Source organism: Alligator mississippiensis, chromosome 10 (assembly GCF_030867095.1).
Source record: "Alligator mississippiensis isolate rAllMis1 chromosome 10, rAllMis1, whole genome shotgun sequence".
NCBI classification, from domain to species: Eukaryota; Metazoa; Chordata; order Crocodylia; family Alligatoridae; genus Alligator; species Alligator mississippiensis.
Window position 1 is genome coordinate 72,295,591 of NC_081833.1, and position 18,654 is coordinate 72,314,244.

An 18,654-nucleotide genomic window follows, 5' to 3' on the forward strand; every position below is an offset into this window, starting at 1 on the left:
ACAACCACTGTCTCTTTCTGTCTCCCTCCCGTATGCGTACACAAGTGCCATTTACTCCGAAGAGTTCCCACTGTTTTACAGAAAACAATCATTCACATGGGACCCTACACTGCAATGTTTTATTGTGCTACTGGGTTCAAGTCTTAGACCACCCCTGTAATATGTGCACTTGTTCCTTAGGGACCTTTGTGTAACCATACTTTTGAAAATGCCGTTTCTCATCTCTGGTATATGAATGCATCTATTTAGACCTCCAAGACTCTGTTCTGGTTTCTATGACAACGGCCCTGATTTTGAGATTAATGTGGTCTCACCTTGCTTCACCTGGTGTGCAAGATGTGACCCTCTGCCCACCTCCAAATGGCAGAAGACCAAAATAGCTTTGCCTTGGGGAAAGACTGCAAAATTACTGCCATAAAGTTGGCCAACCTCTTTGCAATAGGCTTGAAGTACATCATAAGGTCCTGACCTTGTAAACATGTATTTTATAGGCTTGCATTTTACTTTGTGCACAGAAAGTCAAGCATGTGTGTGAAGGGAGAATACGGTTTACATTTATTTATGTGTAGTGAGTACTACTGGGTGTGTTTGCACAGTGCAAGGCAGCACCATCCAAATGTATCTGAGCTATTTCCTGAACCAGAAGCAGTATAACCCCACACGTATGACATTGCATCCAGGCTAGTAAGACCTGCTCAGAAGCAAAGCTAATTAGTCCAGGTGCAGCACCATGTGAACACAACTTTAATGCCTCTAGTTTGTGTGCTCAGTGCCAGCTCCAGTACCTCTGCCATCAGCAGTGTAGATGTACCTACTAAGTGCCCAACAACTTGTCTCATAGCCTGTAAAATTATCCATCACAGCTAGATAGGATGAGGCCCAGGAAGGCAGGTCTCTATCAGTCTATACAGGTTAGGTATTAGAGCTGTGCGAAATTTCACCGGTTGTTTCGATTTGACACTGTTTTGACTAATTTCGAGCTTGAAACAGTGAGATCGAATCAAAACGAAGGACTTCAAAACAGCCTCAAAACAAAACGAGGCTAGTCGAAACATTTCAAAAGTTTCGAAACGTTTCAAGCTTTGAATCCAGTAGCAAGAGACGGGGGAGAAACAGGGCTGCGCTCCCAGCACCAACCAGGAGCACAGCCCTGGCTCTCCCCGTTTCCCACTGCCAGAAGCCGATAACAGTACAGGGGAAGCCTGGGCTCAGTTCCCCACCCCAGTGCTGTGATCCAGCAAGGGGTGCTGTGATCCTGTGATGGGAGGTGGAGAGTCAGCCCACCTGGGCTCATTCCCACCCCCCACGGTGCAATTGGGTGCAGGGCAGAGTGTCAGCCCAACTGGGCTCACTCCTCCTCTCTGCTCTGCAGTTGGGTGCGGGTCGGAGAGTCAGCCCAACTGGGCTCACTCCCACCCTCCCCTGCACTGCAATCAGGTGCAGGGTGGAGAGTGAGCCCAGCTGGGCTCGCTTTCCCCTACCCCCGCTCTGCGATCGGGTGCAGGGGTGGAGAGTCAGCCCAACTGGTCTTACTCCCCTCCCTGAGCTGTGATCAGATGCGGGGTGGAGAGTCAGCACAGCTGGATTCATTCCCCCCTCCCCCCGCACTGCTATCCGGTGGGGGGTGGGGGGAGTGAGCCCAGGTGGGCTGACTCTCCGCTCCCCACCACCCAATCTAACGCCAGAGATGGGGAGTCAACTCAGCTGGGCTGACTTCCCGCCTCCTGTGCGATCTAGCACTGCGGGTGAGAAGTCATCCTAGCTGGGCTGACTCCCCACCCCCAACGAAATGTTGAAACAGCATTGAAACAGCCTTTCAGTTTCCACGGAATGGAACAGGACAGCTGTTTCGAATCGAAATGAAATTCAGAACAGAACACTGTTCCTTCGAACCATTGCAACTGAAGGCTAAACGGAACGGTGCCATTTCGCACAGCCCTATTAAGTATCTAGATTTAGCCTGAAGAGCACTCATACTTCATTTGTTGAAGCAGGATCTCACGCACATTTGCATGGTTTGCAGAGAGTCCATTTTCATGCATGAGTTTCTGGGAAATCATCCTGCTTTGCCGCCTATTTAAAAAAAGTCTCTTTTCAGAAATCCAGCTGCAACATAGCAGGACCAGATGTCAAATCCGCTTAGTTGCCATTGCAAGAAAATGAACATATTCTGTTAATGAATCATATGATTTACATGAATGATGTTGTGGGATTGCATAATTAAATTAAATAATTCATGTTTGCAAACACAATGTAAGTATTAAGTATTACCATCATTTTGCCTTTCTGAATTCCTGAAATTCTTCTCTGCTTGATTTGGAGAACCAGACGTTTGTCCAACATTTTTACCCCTCATTTTTTCTCCCTCTGACTGGATAAAGAAGTTCCTCCTTTGTAGCTTGCTTTTTGCTCAGGGATTGTGACTCAAAGGAATGGGACTCAGCAAACCAGCTGCCTCAGAAAGCTCCTGGGATCCATTTAGCAGCTGTCTTCCTTACCATGAAGAGGTGATTTTGACCATGGAGGGGCATTTATTATAATACGCTTTCAAGCATTCAGAATCACAGGTGCCTCTACCGTTATGGCGATGACACTGAAAGGAAGGAAAGAAGCTATTGTTCTTTTGCTTACCGTAGAGTTCCTCCTGATTTACACCACTGCAAAAAAGAAGGATTTCTATTTCCAGGTAGTCTATAGTTGGACTGTGACACAATACATGAAGCCTAGAAATCCTGCTTAGGGGCCGGAAAAACCTGGTAGGTCCAGTCCTTGGCCACTTTATTCCACGTGTTTAAACAACCTGAACACTGAAGTTCCCATCATTCGTTTGGGGACAGTGTTTCCTGGCCCAGCACTGGTTGTGCAAATAAATAAAGAAATGCATCTAGGAGGTTCTCATGACCATGCTGTTAAAACTTATAGAGAGAAGGATCTAACCCTTCGCTTGTTTTACAGGCTAATCTTCGAGTCCCAAACAAAGAATTCTTTGTCCCTATGTCAAAATCAACCCACAGTGTGCCTCATGGCAGGATCAAATTGCCTATTACACGTAAGTGTCATTGAAAGCCAAGCACAATTAAGAGTGAATCAATATCAGACACGACACAAAAGCAGTTAAGCAACTGCCTTAAATAACCACGCACAGGGTTTTTTCTCTTTGTCATGACTAAAACATGATGATCGGACTGCACTAGCAGCAAGTCCCTCAGTGGGAATGAAGTCACAGCAGCACAATAGCTAGTCAACCAGCCAAGTAGAGACAATACAAACCCATTTATGCTGTATGCCTTACGATTACGATGAAAGGGTTTAAAAAGAGCCAAGCTCTCCCATGAAATTATACCAAGCCACTGGCATTGGGATAAATCTTAGGAATAACCCAGCATTCTATAACTAGCTGATGATAAAAGCACAGCGAGGAAATTTGCTTTGACTAAAGCAAAGGAAAGGAAAAAAAAACCTAGACAAAAAATGTTCATGGAATATAAAAGAAGTTTGTAGTTGGAGTTTGAGTTGTTAATGTATTTTTATCACTATGCTAGCAAGAAAGTTTTTTTGTGCATATTTTTTTTTTGTTGTGAAACCGGAAAAGAAGTGATTTAAAAATGTTTGATTGTTTCCAGAATCAGTATTTAATGCGATAGCTCATCTAGCCACATGCTGTTGCTGGAATAAGTGCAAGCCTTCTGCATTTTGTTTGTCTCTGGCGCTATTTGAAAATTCCTTGAAATGGTCTGATTCTTGTTCTTTGCCGTGGCCACAAGATGGGTTTTGAGGAAATAAAACATCAGGAGGAGCTAATGGCCTTTCACTCCTACTATGATAGAGAGGAGCCCTGCGGTGATTAGTAACTCTGCTTTTTGTGACGCGTTTCTCATGGTACGGGATAAATTTCATGAGCTGCCATTCATTTTTATTTTTTCAGGAGGAGGCTTTATTCTACAGATTCTAAAAATAACAAATTCTCATCAAAACGGTAACGTTCTGCCTCGGTGCCAGTTATATAAAAATCTAGGCAAATATGGGATCCAAGTAGAATCTGTTTGGAAGGCAACTACAGTATATTCATGTTTCTGTGACAGGCGGTTTTCAAATGTGAAGGATAACTTTAAATGGAAAAAACCCAAGGATGTAAGCAACAGTGAAGCTAAAAACTGCTAAGAGAGCTAATCAAACCCTGTCCTTTTTTGTATGCCTCTAATTAATATCACACCTTCCAGAGCTGCTGTTGATCAAGCAGCAGTCTGACCTTTTGCAGAATGGGAAGCCAGTTTGATATCCTAGTTGATCATAGAGTTATTTTTATTTTAACACCATAGGAATGTGGCTTTACTTCCTTTAATTTAAATGTATTCGATCTCTACTGAATGATAAAAATTCCTCCTCTTCCTAATTGCAATGTCTGTTACCATACTAATGTTTCCTTCCATACAGCCTCACTTTCTGTCCTGTACATATTTACTTCCTTTCATCCTTTTTCCCCAGTACTTTCCCTCTGGTCCCTTTTTTTTCATCTTGATTATTATTATTGATCAAGTGTTAACAGTACTGCCCCAGTGGTATTTAAATATCAATGAAGCCCTGGAAAATGTCACATAATCAAAGGCAACGTGATAGATTATGTTCGCCAAACCTGGGCGCTGGGAGATCTGCTCTGTAGGCTATCTTATCTTATTGTTTAGGCCTCCTCTCACAAGAGCGGGAGGTCACTATTCTTCGAGGTGGGGTAGTGCTGAAAGTTGATACTGGATTTCCATGTGAAATCCTGATCGTTTTTGTTGGTCCGTCTCTGCCATAACCTGATAATTGGCCATTTGGAACAATCAGCTTGCCTCATTTATTATTCATGCTAACACATGGTGGAACCAATTTTGCAGATTTCATTTTGCTGGAAAATGCTGATGTAAAGAGAACGTGGCCATCAATATGAAAAATGTGTACACCATATAATCTGAGAGGGACAAGGCCCCAAGGACAAAGGTTCAAGGGAAGGACTGGATAGAGAAATGGCAGCGTATTCTGTTTCCTACTCAGGTCTACATCTTATGTTACATTAATGTGAAGTACCCTGAAGAAATCAGGAGATCCCTGTGAGTACTAAGCTAATGGTGCTGTGTCGCACTGAAAACATGCATTTACATTACCATGCGTTACAGCAAGTGTTTAAGATGCCTGATGGGAGAGGTGGTAAAGAAGGCATGCTTTATGTACACTGTATTCCACAGAGGACTAAATGCTGCAATGCTCATCTATCCATTTGTTTAGCTCCCCTGGGTGTTTATATAGGAAAAAATATAGCACTTGAGGCTATAGAGGGCTCATCAAGGTAGGGGATAGAGTGTGAAACAGCTGTAGCCCATAAACAGTGTTTGAAGGAGGCATTTTGCCTCCATGAGTGTCTCAAGTAATGTAGGGCAACACAATGAGCCATGGTATTAGCTCCTGCTTGCTACTAGCTGTAGAAAAGGTGTGGGTGTAGGAGGACAAGCTACTCTGCAACACTGCAGATGTGCCCCATTTGATGTGTGCTGCACTGGCAGCCACATTGCTGGCAACAGACCCATGAGTTCATGCTGTTCACGTGCTCATAAAACGGCCATGTCTTGCACAGGGGAGCTGGAAGAAAACACTTCCTCTGAGAGTGTTCTTCAAAGGCTTTCAGCACCATAGCAACAAAATATTGCTCAAGTGTGCAAAAAAAAGTCCCGGTGGCTGTTATATACTGCCCTAAGTCGACATTCCAGTCTGAGGTCTAATGACAAAGTTTTTTTTCCAGCTCAGCACTTCCCTAGATAAGGATTGCAACTCCAGCTGGTGTCACGGTACTTGCGAGCCGTACGGAAGTTCAATTATAGCACTCGGGCATGCACAAGAAGTTGTGCCATGAGCTGACCAGATGTGGTGTCATACATGTAAAAAGATGGGGAACAGCTGCTCCAGCTGCTGCCTGCATTGTATCTCTTATTACACGTATGATCACCAGGAAACATATGGTGTATTATCTTCACGGCTGTATAGATGTTACATTAAGCAGTTGCATGGGATACCAAAAGGAAATGGAAATGCTGGCTCAGAAGACTTACCTGAGAGAGAGAGCTGAGTTCCTTCAGAGTCCCAAATGTAATAGGCTGCGGATGCCAGTGAAAACACCATGACAAATCCCCATCCATCTGGAATCTGTTTCCATAAACCACTACAGATAGCCAATTAATTACACATTCCATTCAGTATAAATAACAGGCCATATTCATTCTTAATGTAATTCTGCTGGAGTCAGTGAAATCCATCATAGTAACATTAAACAAAGCCGCAATTGGGTATCAAAGGCCCATTGTGCTTGGTCCTGTACAAATAATAGTCCCTGAGCTGCAGCATTCGCAGTCCGAGCCGCAGAATTTACCTAGCAGAGCACAGAACCACATACTTCTGTTGAAATCTAAGCGACCGTCTAGTTCTGCTGAGATCTGCGCGTCTCTGCCAATTTACATGAAGTAACTTCACCCATTTTCCCTTGAACACTAGGAGCTGCTTTTATGGTCCAGCTGCCTGGGACATATACTGGTTAAAGCCTACTTCTAGGCAGGGAAGAGACTGCAAACAGTCAGCATCGCTGGTACAATATTTGCAAATTTGGGCTTAAAAGGAGATTTGTTTCTGTTTATTTTGCTGCTACTGAATAGAGCATCTTTTTTCCCCAGCTCATTTTCAAATTAAACTTCTTGCTCACTCAACCAGTTATTTATTAGGAAGATTTCCATTCTTTATTTTAATCAATTTTATCCCTGCTCCAGTGAACATAATGCAAGTGATGACCTTTCCCAACATCAAGACCTCGGCTGTTTTAATGTTTTACTGTACTGATTCTAATCTAGACAGAGACACACAATGAATAGTTATTGATCCCCAAGAGGAAAGAAGGGGGGGAGGGGGGGAAGATATGTGTATTTCTAAAATCAAATCAAACTGCCATGGAGAATCACCAGCTACTGAGGAAAACACATCTTGACATTTTATTTGCCTTTAGTAGCACATATAAACTGCTTCCACACACCTGTGATAGCAATAGGAAACCCATGTCATTTTTCAGTCAATAGATGTGTTGGGAATGCCTTGTGAAGTTACTGGGGTGTTATTAAAATGATTGTTGCAGAAAGTAGTATAGGAGCTTAAATTCTGGTGAATCCAGACTCACTGTAATAAAGTCAGGATGCAGTGTAAGTTTGAATTCCTGTGGTTCAGTTTTGCCTTCAGTTGACTCCTGGAACAGGTTTTGGATTATTTTAAATGCTTATTCAGCATTTGCCAACACGTGGATATCCCAGCTGTAGCCGTAGCTATTAGAACAAAACCTCTGTGATTGTTGTAGAGTATGTCTTTTGAATTTCTGATGAAGGATGTTGTTCCTCTGTTTAATAAGGAAGATCTTCAGAAACTGGAAGGGGGAACATTTGGAAAGGGAAACATGTTTCTCTCAAGGAGATGTAAGTCCTTTTGTTTCCATCCCTCTTTCCAACATCCTCGTCATATGACAGATTAGACCAAAATACAGCTGTAAACTGCAAAATGTATGAAAAGCAGGATTAGAGGCTGCACCTTCTGCCCTCTCATGTATTATGCATCTCAAACTCATGATAATTTCATAAGATTCTGGTCTCTAAAAATAGACCCTTTACAGCCATGCTCCTCTGTGGCTTTCTGGCGGCAGGAACCAAATAAATTAAGCATTCATCTCCACCCCACTTTTGAGCTCAGGATTCATCCTGGCCCAGTTCCCCAACTGCTAGTTTTGTCTTTGCTTAAAGACATCGGGAACACCTTTCATTGATTGCCCCCAAAACCATGAACCTCTCCTGGGGGAACCACCAGGCTCTTGCCCCACCACAAGTAAAAAAATTCTCATTATAGATTGAGAGTAATTTTGCCTTTCCTAATTCATCATGACCAATCAGCTCAGCAAATCATATACGGACCAGTGTCTTTTCTTGTCACTGTACTGGTCATAGCGGAAATTATTTCCTGTCTATTTTCTTAGGTCTCAAAAACCAAAAGTAGTAATTTTAGCATTACTTGCCCAAAGACAATAGTAATAGGAAGTGCCAAACAGAACCATGGCATTTGGGTTGGTGCTAAAAATAGAGCTCTCATGTGAAATACAGTTTCCAGCATAAATCTGCTTCCAAAAGAAGGCCTGCTGCCCCTTAGACCTCTTTGGAGAGATCCTTTAGGTACAGCAATGGAAAGAGTATTCCACTTCTACTTTGAACACAATTCCCCTCGCAAAGCTGAGTCTCGTGTATGTAATATCTCCAGCACATGGAAAGCCTAGAAAAAGCAGCTGGTGAATATGAAAATGTATTTCCTGTAGCACTTATACACGTGTCCAGTGCCTGCTCCCACGTTTTAATTAGAACGCATCAGAGCAGACTTGATTAATCGAGTCTGCTGGAATGTGCTAATTAGCAGGGATCCCGGTTTTCTCTGATTAAAACAACCCCCAAATTTTCTAATTAAACTCCCCACTCAAATCCACATTTTTCCATGATTAAAACGAAACACCCCACTCCAGCAGCCTCAGCGTCCCACGTATTCAGCATCCCTATGCTTCAAAGTGGCAGCATGGGTGCTTTAACTAATGGTCGTTTGATGAGTGTTAGTGAAAGCGGCCCCGCAGTCATTTTGAAGTGCGGGACACTAAATATATGAGACATCGCAGGAGCTTTAAATAGAGCGGCTCCCAAGAGCACCCCCACTACCCGCCCAGGAATGTAAAGACATTCAAATGCCTTTTGAATATGGTGAAGGGCTGGAAGATTGCTGCCAATTTTACTCTGCGGTGCAAAATATTCGATATAATGATAATGTCCTGAACTTTGAGAATAAGAGCATTTTGTAGTGGCTCGTTGCAGCCCCCTATGCCACCGGTGCATGGCCCGGGGGGTGCAGCCACCTGCCCCCAATGCAGAGCCACGGGCGGCCCGAGGGGTCGGGATTGTCGCTCTTCCACTTGGGCCGCTCCTTGCGTACTTGTCATTCCATCCAGGAAGAGCACACACCAACTGCTGCAGCTTCCTTAGCCTGACGAAGGGTTTTTGAACCCGAAAGCTTGCTTAATAACTATTCTCCAACCATTTAGGTTGGTCTAATAAAAGATATCAAATTCACCCAAGGAACCTTGTCTGCCTATATCCTTAGACCAACACGGCTACAACCTAAATCCTTGCGTAGGGTGCACTTTGTAGAAATAATGCTACAAAAATGTCTCTACAGAAATAGCAAGGGCATAACCAAAATACTGCATGGATTTTTTTATTGTAGTATTTAAATAAACTACTCTCCCAAGCTGTCCCTCACAATTCTTCTCACTCCTCTTTAGCTCCATCTTTCATCTCTGAGTTTGTTCCCTTTCTTTCCTACTTGATTGCTGGCTTCATTTTTTAAATGATGCTGTAAATGCATACAGCTCTACTGAACACAGGCTGTTTTTTACACCAGCTGAGAATACTACTTACCCAGCAGTTTATGTTTCTGATATGACTTTCTCGAAGCCTATTTTTTTGATGCAACTCTCTTACTATCTTGCCTCAGCTAAGTGGTAATGAGAACTGACAGTTCCCTTTTAAGTATATAGCCCTATTATTTACTTAAAAAACAGGACTTGCCCTTGTAAATCTAAATCAAAGAGGATTCAGGGCGGTTCATTTAAAGACATATCATTTCACTATAATTGCCAAATCATGTGAGCAAATGCTAAACGACTGCCTGAACAACAGAGGTGAAATAAAGATAGCCACTAATTAATGCCAGCAACGTTGTAATTAACTTTGGCTGAGTTGATCAGGACAATATTGCTAAGACCTGCAGACTTTGTGGCTTCTGCAAAGAGAACTGATCACCAGCTGCCACTCTTTGATTTTCAAAAGCAGATGGTGCCATTTTCAACTATAGGTTGAAATAAAATGATGAGTGGGTGAGAGCCCAGAGTGACTGATTGGTCTCACATGGGCCTTGAGATAGACTTGCTAGAAAGGATTGTCAGCGGTTTATATTTTGACATACGTGTGCCCCCAAAATCTTAAAATGGCTGAGAATTGACATTGTTCATTGTCTTGTGCTTCTAAACCTGGCTGATGGCGTAGATGGTTGGGGCCCATTATTCTGTTGTTATGGGAAAATGAAAAAGCTTTTACTAGGCAAGGATGAGAGTTTTGTAGCACACGCTCCTTATCAACTTCACATCAGGAGCATGCTAAATGCTGTAAAGGATGATATATAAGCAAGATCTCCAGGGTGTTTACTGATTCATAGGCCCCCAAGATGAAAAAGGCCTATTAGATCATCATCTACTTTCTATCAATCAGTGTAGAATTGTTCTCTACATTAATATACAGAGAACTTTGGTAAATAATTCATAGCAAATCATTTCAACAAATCCTGTTACGTTTTCTGTTTGCAGACAAACTGCAAAATTCTCATGCTTATTTGCCATTAGAGATATTTATAAATGTCTCCAGCACCTAATTCTCAGCTTGCAAATTACGTTGTGCACAGCTCGTTGAGAATTGTTAGCTACATGAATTTTGAGATATATTGTGTAGTTACATAAATAACCCGGCATTGTTCATATTCCCTGACTGGATGACTTAGAAAGCTAGATGGTGACAGGTCAAATTTCAAATTGTGTTTTTGAATGTAAAATATGCAAATCAAGCTTAAAAATATCTTTTCTGGGATCAAAGTGCTAGAATATTTGCAGAGCAAAAAATTCCATAAAAGGTGCATAAATTGGTTAGAAGTAATTTAAAATGAAATGTAGCAATTATTAGTTGGAAAATGTATAGAAGTAATTTAAAACAAAATTATTAGTGGGAAAGCTTTGAGCTATTTGGCCAGCTCTCATGAGTGGTCTAATATTTAATGACTGAAATGATGGCACTTCCACCATATATCATAGGAGATCATTTTATAATCTATTTGTTTTTGTTGATAAGACAGTTGTCTTGACCTTGAATCTAAATTTCCTATGGCTAAATTTCACCCTATTATTCCTCGTGATAACCCCTCCGACTACCTTAAATTATTCCTTTCCTTGATTAATGTTTGCACTCCTCCAATGCTTCCTAAAGACCTGATCCAACACTGCCTTTGCAGGTGAAGTTCCCACTGAGGCCAAAGAAAGAGGAGAAGTTTCTTTGGAAGCGTGAATTTGTGAAAAGAAAAACTTTGCCCAAGAAACAAGATTAACGAGCTAAACCTTACACAAAAGGTATCCAAACTCCTATATTGTGTGTGCACCAAGTTAACCTTTGCAGCGTGCAGGATACACAGCTCAAGTCCGGATCTGTTGACATGTGCTGCTGCTTTAGTCTGAGAAAGAGAACGTCTTCGATGTGTTTGTTTCAAGAAGGCCGGCATGCCCTGCTTTTCCACTTCATCTGTTTCTGTTACCTTGCCTGTGCTGTTGGGAATCCTTTTGTAGCACTGTTTCATTCAGAAAGACAGCAGTACTACACTCAGCATCTTTCCATGCTTAAGTAGGTGGGACAGCCAAAAAAAGGTGGGATAAATGATCATCCTCCCTGTTTTATATAAGGGGAAACAAAGAATGAAGTTGAAATCTGAGCGCCCCCCCACCCCCCACCTTAAATCAAACATAATCAGCTGGACCCGATGATCTCATGAGGTCCCTTCCAGCTCCTAATGTCTATGTCCATGAAATAATTTTGTTGTTATCTTTAGTGAGGCCAGGATCTCTCTTGGAGAGACTAAGTGACTTGCCCCACATCATATAAGAAAGCTGTGGCAGAGCTAACATTTAAATCCAAACACTTTGACTCCCTGTCCAATGCCTCAACCATGGTGTGATCAAAAGGATCATTATAACTAACTACTCCCATCTCCTGCATTGCACAGGCCACCAAATTTCACCCAATAATCCTGGCATTATCATCCCAAGTGTCATCTCCTGGATATAAAGTTCCCAATATCTGACCAGTCCTGACGTCTGTAAATCTTCTGTTCCTCCCAGATACAGTTTGGAAGGCGTTAAGGTCTCTGGGAGATCCAAGAACTATTCCCAGATGATGCTGAAGTTGGAGAGAGCCATTAGGCATCCTGCTCTTGCCGATAATACATTTTGAATTCATTTGGGACAGTTTCTGTTCTTTAAGACGTTCTTTCAGAGATTTCAGGTCTTCCTCGATTCCACTTATATGCATTTCTAAGCCTTATACCTACAGCCCTCCTACTGGAACGCAGCAGTACAGAAATTTTCCACCTACTGAAAAATCCTGCAAAAACTTGTCAATCACAACCAGACTGAGACAATTGTGGAGGCACTTATTGACCAGTGCCTTTCTCCTATAGACCAGCATGAGCAGGCACATGATTCATTTAAATGGGCAGATTTTTAAATTGCTTGTACCTGCCTTCTTTGTCCAAGGGCGGTTTCTATTTTTCAGATCTCACGTGGGCTGCTCTGCTGTTAGGCAGACACGGGACCCCCGCCTGGTGATCTGCAATGTCAAAGATTAAGGGAATTCTGCTGTTTTGACAGGTCCTGTCTGCTGTCTGCATCAGGTTTATTCAGTCATGTCATTAAATTAGCTGTCATCCCAGCTTATCTGGGCTCAGGCTGTGTGAGAGCAACAGAAATCCTTCTCCACCCAGTAACCTATTGGAAACCTCAGCCTGGCCCTCATTATTGATGCAGCCCAGCCCTGTCCTTTCTCAGCATTTCAAAAGTTGTCCTGATTAAGCTTTTAAGGGGGCAGGGGCAAGGGGACAGGGGTGGGGAATGAGAACTATGTACAATCCCCACCGATCAGCCTGTTTCAGGCATTTAATGTGCTCCGTCTATGATGCCTAGAATATAAGAGGGGGTTTTAATTTGGGTTCTTTAGTTTCCACACACCGAGATCAGTGCTCAGTCCACATAATTCAGGCAGGGGTGGGTTTGTGATGTGGGCTGTGCTCTGTATAAACTGAACCAGAAAAGCAATCCTAGTGACTTCTAAAAAAGGGAATACATATGCCAAAGCTTCTTATGTGCTGGGTCATCATCAGTGCCCCAGAAGCAGCATCCTGGGGTGGGTCCCGGAGGGGAGCGGTTGCAAACAGATTGCAGCCACATATGAAAAAGCAATGTCTTTTTGGCAAGACAAGTGCTGATGGAGCAACCCCACCTAGCTCATTTCCCTGTTCGCTTCCTGCTGCAGCCAGATGATGACGCTGGCAGCGGTGGTGCCAGATTCTGCCGAGTGGGTCACCGGTGCTTCGGCGCGTGAGCATTTCCTGCCGAAATGAGTCCCGTCAGATTATTGCAGTTTTGCAGCTGTTCTGGGTCTGGTGGCTTTCCCGCTTCCCACCCCCCCCCCAGGCAAATCCCTGCTTAGACTCTTGCTGGTCTCCGCTCCAGCTAGCTGCTTAGCAGGATCACAGAGAGGTTATTTTACTTTGCTGTGGACTTTGACTCAACTCCACAGCTTCAGAGCTAACTGGCTCACCTCCCCCAAGGAAACATTGCCTTGAAAATGTGTTGAAACAGGCTGTCCCCTGAGCTACTGGGAGCCCACTGTGGGGCCGTGAGGATCCCTGAGATGCTAAGTATGTGGCATTTAAGATATATCTTATCTGACAAGACTCTCTCTCATCTCTTCCTGTCGACAGTTGCCAGCATCTCCTGGCTCGCGCAGCTCTGCCATTTGTGAGACCATGTCTGACAGGATGAAGCACGTCTCTGTTTGCAACATGAAAAGGTGGCGAAAGATCTGGCTCACGCTTTGCAGTTTCTCCCCTGCCTCCTCCTTCCAAGGGCTGTTCACAGCAAAATTCAAAGAACTGGATTCTGCCTGGTAAACCTTGAAGTAGCTTCAGTGACTTCAGGAGAATTGCTCTAGATGTACATGAATGCAAGAGACATCAAAATCTGGACCAGCTGAATGCCACTGTCTCAGAGACCAGAAAATTGCCTGAATTGATGCTGCCTTGGGATTCATGAGGTCTATCAGCTATGCATGTAAAAAAAAAATCACCTCCTAAATGGTTTCAAGCCATTTCTTTTTGTCCCTGCACCTCATCCTTGACCCAAGCACTTTGTAAGAAAGCAGAGTAGGGATTTTTTACGGAGAGAAATGTGTCTGAAGCCAGGAGGGCACGGAGTAACCACATCCTTTTTCTAGTTTATTCGTGTATGGCCTTGATACCATGACACATGCTGAGCAGTGAGCGTTACTTCACGGGGCAAGAGGAACAGGCCTCCTGATTTCATTCAGGTGTGAGTAAGGAGAGGGAGACTCATCTCCTAGAAAATTCACCACCTCACACCCTTGTTTGCATTTAAGCTTGGAGGGAGCCAAGCTTCTCAATCCAACAGCCTTTAAATGCAGCAGACACAGACTTTGCTGAATGAAAACCAGGAAGCTAGGAAAGAAAAACAGTCATTTCTTTATTCTTCCCCAGCTCACCTAGGCTTCCCAGTTTGAGATGCAATCAAATGTTCACAGTCTCCATGCTCTCTATCAGCAAACCCAGCGGAAAAAAAAATATCAGACCATTTGTTTAATCCTAGCAAAAATGACTGTCAGGCAGTGATTTTTCCTCTGTTCCAAAGCAGCTGTGGGGAAAGGATTGGAGCAGGTGGGTTTCTTTGCAAACTAATTCTCCCATGTCAGCAAATCTGAACTGAAATCCGAATTTGGACCTGGAGATGATCAAAGAAAGCAGGTACAATAATAATACTGCAGTGTCCAGTCCTGCCAAAAGCAACTTTTGGGATTGGGGCCAGAGTTTTTCTCTTGATTTCAAAGTTCTTCCCAAAGGAAAGTAACTATTAGTCCTTTTTTTCAGATGGGGAAACTGAGGCAGACAGCGGCAAGCTAATAATAGAGTTGAGAGTAGACTCACCTGTCCCTGTCTCCTGACTTGTAGGATCCCCAATCCCCTTTGCCTCACCATAGGTTCATGGATCTGTAACTCAAAATGGAATTATCAATGGAAAGGGACCAAATGAATAGGGTGAATAGGAAGGCACTAACTAGAAAACTGTGTATTATAAAAAGCATGATAACATGCTGTTCATAGACAATTTTCTATCTACGTAGCAGATTTTGACTAGATTTTAATCTAGCATCCTCTTGGTTTAGTACTAAATGGTGCAGAATAAATTGGGCTTTAGCCCAGTGGGGACTTTTTCACGTAACTTCCAGTGAGTCTAGTAAAGAAACTTAACCTAATCTCAAAAGAGACAATTTGAAAAGGGAACTAGACGCCCACACCCTGTTTCCAGACATTTCCCTTTTTGTATTTACTCGACTCATTTTGGTTCTACTGAGTTCCCTCTTGAGTGACACACAAATGGACCTGATAAAGTATTTCAAGTTGCGGCTTCTGAGACTGAAGGCGTTTCATGGTATTTTAGTTTTGCTTCCTTTGTCAGCTCCAAGCAGATTCCTCAATTATAAGAGGCTTACTTTCAGACTATTTTTATTCAGCATGACATTTGTCTGGAGTGAAACAATTGGAAGTAGAGGACAGTGCTGTTTGGTCCCCTCAGGGTTTCCCTCTTATCAAGGATTTGTTGAGCAACGTGGAGAAATTCTTCGGATAAAACACAAACCTGGCCTTATTCTGGGGATTCAGAAAAGCCCTTCATATACCCACACACAGTTTGGCCAATTCCTCAGCTGTCATAAATCCCCATTTGCAAAGGGCTAGGTTGTTGGCTAGTTCAGATGACAATAACTCCACTGATTTCATTTGCACTGAACTAATTTCCCCCAGCTGAGGGTTTGGCCCCAGTCCTTTGTCTTGTTTGGATCCTATTCTTTGGGAGTCCTATCAAATATATGTGGAAAAATTGCAACATTGTAAAACCCAGCTATTGTTTAAAACCCTGAAGGGACAGATGGGTCATTTATTGGGTCATAAAAAGTGGAAAGATGTATTTAGCCATGTTAGTCTGAAGTCAACCAGAAGGCAAGGTAGATTAGCACTTTCTAGACTGACTGAAGTGCATGGATATAGATATATAAAGTATCATTTATTTTATGACCTATCCAAACACAGATCTGCTTTAAAATCCAGACCCCCTGATTCAGCGTCCATGCTTGAAATGACACATGCACACGAGTGGAAGAACACGCCTGTACAGATGGTACCAAAATCAATAGATTGGTATACAGATGGTATAACAATTGGTATACGGTACCAAAGTCAACAGATCCCTTTATAGTCTATTCTCCCAAATAAAAAAAATGGAAAGTATTCGTTTACAGCCAGCTGATCGAACTAAGAATTAAAGCATTTAAAATTACCAGGCAAGGAGCTAGAAGCTTTACGGTGCAGCCTGTTTCTCCACCTTAAGTGGGAAAGCATGTCTGTTGTCATTGTGAGCTTTTAATCACTCCAATTACAGTGCTTTCCCCACCCTGACAGCTGGTGCACTACAGTCCCTTGTTGGAGGCTGTGTGAGGGGTGGGTTTGTATTTTTGCTCTATCTAGTAAATGACCACAGCATCAACACAATCCCAGTGCAACACCCAGCAATTTGCTCAGCTGGAGAGTCTGCTGATTTCACCCAGCATATGTTTAATGTGGTGCTAAGTATAATGCTAACAATTGCTGACCTGCCAGGGTGCACAGCAACACAAGGCAAGCTGTTTCCAGAGGGTTATTAAAAAGCCACTGTACCAGAGTTATCGTTAAACAAGGGCTGGGCTCAGAAAGAGGTGTTTGGTATAGTTGGGGGCTAGGAATGCAAAATATTTGGCTTCTAAATCAAAAATTCAGCACAGTCTATGGTAATGGAAGACAACGGAGTGTCAAAGAAAATGGGTCCTGCAGCCTGTATCAAGGAAGGGTTTTGTTATTAGCATTAAGGAAAGTTCCACGGGCTGGACTTGAACCAGAATAGTCTTGCAGCTTTTATTCAGTGGCCACGTAAGATGCATGGTTCGAGCACACGGACCCCCAAAGCAGTCACTGAATGAAGATCCCTCGCTTTACAATCCCTAGCATTTTCATATGGGATGTTACCTTCCAAGCCCCCTGAGTCAAAATCTCCTGCTGACACTGGGAGTTTTCACTGAGCATACGGTTTGCTTCAAACACCCCCAGATTCTGTCATTCTTCCTCCATTGCAGCCTGCACAGTTATTAGGCTCTGCAGGTATTGTAACCTTCACTGATAGGGCAGAGAAATAAGTGGCTCCTTTCCAAGTCAGTGCCACAAAGTCAGTGCCACAAAGGGGATTACAACTCAGAGCAGTTGAGTGCATGTTTCTTTGGTTTTTCAATACAAAACCCCTTCTGGAGACCCCTGAACCTCTTCCTGAATGTTGACCTTGGCACTTCATCAGGCTGCATCTTCTATTAGCATTTCAGAGCCTGGGATGGCTCAGAGCAGTCTGCTCAGAAACATGGAGGTGCAGCGCGAGGTTGGCATCAGCCTTCCCAATACACACAATGGAGACTCCCAGAGCCAAGACACATCAGCGAGGCACAAATGTCTGAGAGAAATGTGTCAGGGCTGTGATTCTGCCCCCGCCTCCCGTGCCCTCTGTTGCCCTGCTGTAAGGCTTTCTGTTTGCAAGTTGTAGAATAAAAGTTGCCATGGGATCCTATTCCTCTTCAGAGAGACACAGAACTACAGACTTCCCTTTGTATGTGACCGCAGGATTACGTGGACCGCCTTTGCAAACTTGGAAATGCTGAGCACTCTGAAATCCCACTGGAGTGAAGAGATGTTGGCACTCGGTACATCAGAGCCCTGGCTCTGTGGCAGCCTCTTTGTTGATAAAAGTTATGGAGTTTTAGCCTTTTTTCATTTGGAGCCTGCCCAACTCTCACTGAGGTTAGTGGTAGAACAGCTATTGACTTCTATGGATGCAGGATTGGTCCTTTTGTTCTTCAGCTGCTCTGGGGAGGGCTTTTTTGCTAGGGAATCTCTGGGTCCAGTTTGGCTGGAGGCTGAAGATCTCCAACCAGATGTGTAGTGGCTACAACTGCTCTGATTTCAGTCTGACTAACGTTGGAGTCACATTGCAGCCACGATGGTCCAGGAATTATGCAAGAGAGAATTCCTGGACCGTCGTGGCTACAACATCACTCCAACAGAGACCTGGGGAGGAATGCCCTGCATTCAAAAGCTTGGCTGACTATCCCAAGCATGCAGTTGGAGTTGCTCCAATAAACGATATTACCCACACCAATCCTTGCCTCTCTTGTAGGTAACTAGGTGCTCAGCTCCCCCAAGGACCAGGTCCTAAAGCAGGACTCACTTCTTAAAAACTCTGATCATTAACAAAACAGCAAATGATACAACGGAGCTCACTGTCCCTGCTTGGTGATGCCACAGTCCCACTCAGACACCTTGGGTGCGTCTAGATGTGCTTTAATGTGTAGTAGCCTGTTTTACTGTGCATTAAAGTGGCACATAAACAGTGTAGTTCCACAAATGTGCAGTAAAATAGGCTACTGCACATGGAGCATCACTTTAAAAACATGCATATTCGTTACTGCACATTAAGGCAGTCCAATGTGCATTTCTTTAGTACCTCATATTGGAGGTACTAAATTTAATGCGCATTAGAAAAAGTACCTTAATGTGTGTGTAGATGCGCCTCTTGATATGAGTCATTGGTGTCCTAATGATCCACAC

General features: G+C 43.3%; 1 long non-coding RNA gene across 1 annotated transcript in view; it reads left to right on the plus strand.

Annotated features, from left to right (window-relative positions):
- Positions 1-15,477, plus strand: part of LOC109283365 (uncharacterized) — a 29,422-nt gene extending 13,945 nt beyond the window's left edge. The window contains exons 2-3 of the long non-coding RNA XR_002090516.2: positions 11,149-11,263; positions 13,666-15,477. This is a non-coding gene — a long non-coding RNA (uncharacterized LOC109283365). The remainder of the gene's footprint in view (positions 1-11,148; positions 11,264-13,665) is intronic.
- Positions 15,478-18,654: the final 3,177 nt, after the last annotated feature.